We start from the raw sequence: 6,000 nt of genomic DNA, 5'->3' as shown, positions 1-6,000 counted from the left end.
GCTTGCCAGGCAGGCGCTTTTAGCCGCTGAGCTAAATCCCCAGCCCCCTTGCTAATTGTAAGAATTTTCATTTATCAGTACATTTGTGTGTTCAATAATTCATTAAACATTTTGTTCAGTAGCTACTAGGTTTTATTGTACTGCCAAACATTCAGGATATGAATGCCCTATTGTATTTCTTACCTTCAAGACTAAAAGAGATGGGAGAAGTTAGGAATAATTTCATTCATCAAGATATTTATGCTTTAAAGAATATCTAGCTGGGCACAGTGATGCATGTCTGTAGTCTCAGCTACTCAAGAGGATCTCTTCAGTCCAAAAGTATGAAATAAACCAGGGTGAGATAGTGAGATCAAATATTAAAAAATTTTAGGGGGCCATCCTCTGTGTCAGATACTGTTTGAGGTTCTGGGGATATAGACATGTGGTGATACAAACAAATAATTGTAGTTTTTATGCATATGATAACAGGTACATGTTGATGTAGGCACACATTTATGCATGTTTTAAGTGAGGAAAGGTCAATAGACAAGGTGTTTCCTACAAAAGAAAAATCATTTGCTAAATCGCAATATTCATGATATTTGCAGAGAATCGTGATGATAATAATTGCCATTTTTACTTAATCTTTCCAATATTTCAGATACATTAGTTATATTTTCTCATAGACTTTGTACATATTCTGTGGTATAATCAAGGTTGCTGTCTAAGATGTGACAGTCTCTGTTCTTATCTACTACACTACTTAGTGTGACTGGGGGAAAGGTAACTAGGAGGAAAAATGAAAGAAAACTGAAAAAGTTCCTCAATACCTTGTGTACCTTGACCTTTGAACTTTACCCTCTAGGCACTGAAGTAGTAATGGCTTAAACCTGGAGAATACCATGGACAGTTTTGATACTTGGATACTTTGATACTAAGACTGGAGAGATCAGATGCAAAGGTGGAAACTGGGAGATAAAGTAATAGAACATTTCCACAGTTGGAGGTTTAAGGGAGGGTGAAAATGGAAAGAAAAGCCTACACATAGAATCATCAGGTTTTAGGGTTCAAGTAGATGTGTGAGAGAGAGAGGTAGACACTAAATGTGATCCTTAAGTTTCTGACTTAGGCAGCGAGATGGGTGTGGGGTGAGGAATGCAACAGGAGGAGGAAGAGTGTGGTTCTGGGGATGATACTGCTGCGATTTTGGATGTGTGGAAACTGAGATGTGCATGGACATGCAGAGGACCCATCTCGTAGGTGAATGGATGGCTGAATTTAGTTCTCAAGAGAGAGGTCTAGACAAGCACTTTGAAGTCATTGCTTCCAGCATTGGATTTGTACCGTAGGAGAATGAAAAAGTTTAAGTTGAGGAAAAAAGAGGGGTAAGGACAAATTACGGCAACTTAAGGGGAAGAAGAACACAAACCAAAAGTGAAGAAGGAAGTCAAGGAATTGTTTCCTCAGGACCAAAGAAGAAGAAACTTCCAAGAAGCCAGATTGAGGAATGTTTCAGAGAAGTGGAGAATGCAAATATTATTTTGGGACTTGATACTTATTTTTTCTAAGGATGCAGTTTTATGATATGTTCAGAAAAATAAAAAGACTTAAAATTATTTTCCTACTGGTGAGTGATTGGAACATAAATTTGATATAGTTGATATGGAACTCGCTCAGAAGGCATCATAGCAAAGAGAAATAACAGAAACTGGAGAAGGAGGAAACAAGGCTTAGTGCATCTTAAGGATCTTATACAACTGAATCCAATCACATTTATTTTCAGTGCTATATATTCATATTCAGTATCGAATACAAAATATAGATAATAAGAAGCCTGGGCTTCGTAGTATGGACAATACATGCTATGACAGATCAGAACCGAATGTCTTCGGAGAACAGAGAAATACGTAATTCTGCTTAGGCTAGAGGAATCCAGAATTTAGCTGAGGTGTGAGAGTGCAGGAAGAAGTAGATGAAGACACCGTGGAAAGGGGAAGTGCCTTTGACGAGGAGGGGCTGCGTGTATAGATTTGCAGAAGTGAGACAGTGAAGGGTGGATGTGTAGCTGTCAGGATGTCAGGATGGCTAACGTGGAGCAGTGTGAGATGAGGGTGGGAGAGGACGAGAAGACGAGGCACAAAAGGCTTTGCAAACTAGTTTGGGGTGCTCTGGAATTTAGGGGTGATAGGACCTTTGAAGTGTTCAAAGGAAGAGAGCAACATCCTCAGCTTTGTACTTTACAAACAAGGCTCTGGTTGGATTTTGAGAGCAGGTTTTGTGTGAGAGTCAAAGAGAATAATCCGTAGGCTGCAGTACTCATCCAGGAATGTGCTGATGGTTGTACTAACAAAGGCAAAGATAGTGGAAATACAAAACATTGGACTAAAAAATACTAGGGAAATAGATCGCTAATTTACGGACTGTGAAGGCCAGCTTTGAGGTAAAGGATAAAGCAAAGCATGACACAGCTGGAAAAAACTATGAGTTCTGCTTTGAATATTTGGATTTGAAACGCCAGTGCGACGTTACTAGCAAGATATTGGTTACACTATCTTGAAGTCCTTGAAGAAACCTTGCAGAAGATAAAGATGGGGGAATAAGGTGTACATAGATCATTTAAGACGTGGGAGAGGTTGAGATCACTCAGGGAGAATGTACAGATTAAGTAGAAAAGAGGTTGGAGGATAGAACCCTGAGAAGCAAAAAGATTTAGGAGATGAGCAGAGAAAGCAGAGCTCACCAAAGAGATTAGGAGGAGGCAGAGAGAGTTAGGAGGAAAAGCAAGAGTGTAGCATCACAGATCCCGGGGGAGAGAGATTCATGCAGAGTAGGTAAATGATATTACACGTTGCAGATGCAAAAAATAAGAAAACTAAACAGAACTAGTGAGTTCTCAACTGTTTTTGACTGGAGCACTCTTTGTTTTTCTTTCTGCTATTTTCTGCCCAGTTTGAATGAGTGGGTCTCTTCATAATTTGGACTTAATCTATGCAAGGAGAATACGAAAAGAAAGCTAATCCAATACCATGCCACATTCATATAAACCCAAGGGATAGTAGTAAAAGAAAAAAAAAAACAAGAAGAAAAGTGCTTTAGTACTTGCCACTTGCTTAATAATTCACATTCTTTATTTAATTTAATTAATTAATTTATTTCCAGTACCGGGAATTGAACTCACAACCTTGCTCTTGCCGGGCAGGTGCTGTGCCGCTGAACTAAATCCCCAGCCCCGCATTCTTTATTTTAATTCACCAATAATCCTTTTAAACACCATTTATACCAGACAAACTTGAAAAGATCAAGTAAGGTCAGACAGCTCAAAAGTGGCAACAGTAGGATTCAAACATAAGCCTGTCTTTAAGTACTTGTTCTTTAGGGAATGCTTTGATTCCTCTGACGCAGATCTAACAGATGAGGATGGAAAAGTAAACATAAATAAGGATATATTTGCTATTTGAACATTTTTGCTGAATTAAAGTTCAAAGTGAACTCCATTATTTGTTGTCAAAAATTATCATGAAGTGTATACTCTTATGTGTATGTGATGAAACTTTAATGTAGCTTTTAAAAATTAAAAAACTCTCCAAGTATTTTTTACTTACTAAATTGGTATTTTTATTACACTATCAAGCATTATAGGTTACTTCCTATTATACTAATAATATTGTATTTATTCTATACCAAGAAAATTATGAGCTTTTTGTCCCTTTTACAAATTACAGAAATATAACACCAAAGGAAATATTTTTTTTCAAGGGTAGAAAGAAAAACATTTTATATACTGTTAAAATCCTTCCCTGTCACCTATATAATTACTGACAAGTGATTTCCTATCGTTTTTAAAAATTCAAATGAACTAGGAATATTTCTGGGCAACTTTTAAGACTTCCCTTAAATTCAAATAGTTATGATCAAACTGTTAAATAAGTATTCTGGTATGCTTCCTTAACAAATATAGCTTCATAATAACTCAGAAGGCCAGGAGGGAATTCTTGACCCCATTGTTGATCTTCCCAAGATGCAGGGGCCTGCTCTTCCTCAGTTTGGGGCTCCAGTGCCACCTTCTATGCAGGGGCCTTGTAGGCGAATGCTGTCCTTCACTCAAACAAAACAAGCACAGATGGTTATGGCCTCTTCTGGGTCTTAGGGTCACAAGGACCAAGGAGGTCCTCCCTTAGCAGCATGGGCTTAGGAAGCATCTCTCCCAGGGCCTGGCAGAGAGTGGGGAACTGTTGAGATAGGCTAATTCAGGATCCTGGGCATCCGGAGCGGTCTGTGAATGGGGGTGTGAGCTCCAGAGTGGCGTATTCTGTTTCTGCCTCTGTTTCTGGGGAGGCTTCTCTGCTGTGGAGTCCGTGATAAAGGAAATATGGAGTGTTGCCCTCTAAGGCGTGAGGCCCAGGGCAGGGAGCACACTTTTAGTCTAAGAGCGATGCTGCTTCAGGGTTGTACACCACCACGGCGGCAGCAGAAGAGCTCTGCTCAGTCACATTGCTGGTTGGATGAAGCCCAAGGAGAACTGTAGTGAGTCCTTCTTCCTGCCAAACACAACTGTTTAACCAAGTCTATCTTGACATGACGTTTCTGGAAAGGTTCTCGGGAGGCCCTTGGAACCCAGCATCCCCCCCTGTACACTGACTTTTCCTAGGCTGATGCTCCCTCATCACACTGTAAAATTGAGCTCATCGCCTGAATTATTTCTTCAATTTTGCTCCTCTTTACTTTCAATTATCTTAATAATAGTAGGGGCTGCTGTTATTTAGTTTGGACCCCAGATGCTTGCTGTTTAATTTTTTCTTTGCTTTTGGGATTACAGATGTGGTTTACTAAAGAGATGCATACATTCATGATCTTCTCTAGACATAGGATTCAAGGGAAAGTTTCTTTCTCGAGTCAATTAAGTTTCAAGTTACATTTGCCACTATGGAAAAAGTAGTTAGAATTAGAGAAAGATACATTTATAACATCTTTCCTATATCATGTTTCTTGGGAAATACTACTAAAAAGTCAGAAAAAATTTATTTTCTTAATTAATAATAATTGTTTATTTCATCCACAAAGGGGAATACATTCCTGTGTATTAACTAGCTCCTGTGTGCTATTTAAGTTTCAAAGATAACGTTGAGGCAACATTTAACATATAATATTAAATTGTATAAGAAAGATAAGATGAAAATAGTTAAAAAGCAAACTTGAAGATACTTGCTCATGCAGTGTAGACTTTTCAAAAGTTATTTTTAAAGTCTGAGGAATTAGGCACCTGTCATTTTTGCCAGCTGGTGTGGATGTTAAAAATTACTGTCAGTCTTCCGCCTGCTACCCTATTTTGCACCTGCTACTACTTGAGTTATGGGCATTTCACACATGGTAATTTAATAAGGTTAGATTCCATAACAGTGTGCTCGATGTTATCCCATCGGGAATAAAGCAGTTTTGTAAGGTCTTGGGGGCAAAGCGTTACATAGAATCAAGATTGAAACTAACAATTTGGTACTTTGTAGGCATCCCATATTTCTAATTTGAAAATTTTAAGGGAAGACAGGGGATGTGACATTTAGCCAAATATTCTGAAACAAAAGTGGGTCATTTGTAATTAAACTATTTGTAACAGTCAATTTCTCTACATTGTGACCTTTGAAATTTTTAAATTTAAAAAGTGATATTTTGCTCTGATGTCCTAACTAAAGATAAACATATTGAGAACCACACTGTTCAATATGACAGCCATGACATTACTATTTAAGTGCAAATTGAACTGAAGTGAAATACACTCATTTCCTCCCCATTTCCAGCGGTCAGCAGCCACACGTGACTAAAGGTCACCTAGGACAATGCAGAAAAGTTGTTTTGGTTTCCAGAACTCTAGCTAGGCAGGTACTTTATGAGATTTTATACTCCCATATTTTATAATGCTCTTTTTAGAGATAACTATCACTTTTTAAAGCTATTCAATATTAACTTTCAGATTCTATTCTAATGAAAAAAGTGACATCTGATAGCATTCTGGGATGATCAAAT

Source organism: Chinchilla lanigera, unplaced genomic scaffold, assembly GCF_000276665.1.
Source record: "Chinchilla lanigera isolate Chin_1 unplaced genomic scaffold, ChiLan1.0 scaffold00056, whole genome shotgun sequence".
Taxonomy (NCBI): Eukaryota; Metazoa; Chordata; class Mammalia; order Rodentia; family Chinchillidae; genus Chinchilla; species Chinchilla lanigera.
Note: the sequence above shows the minus strand (reverse complement) of the source record.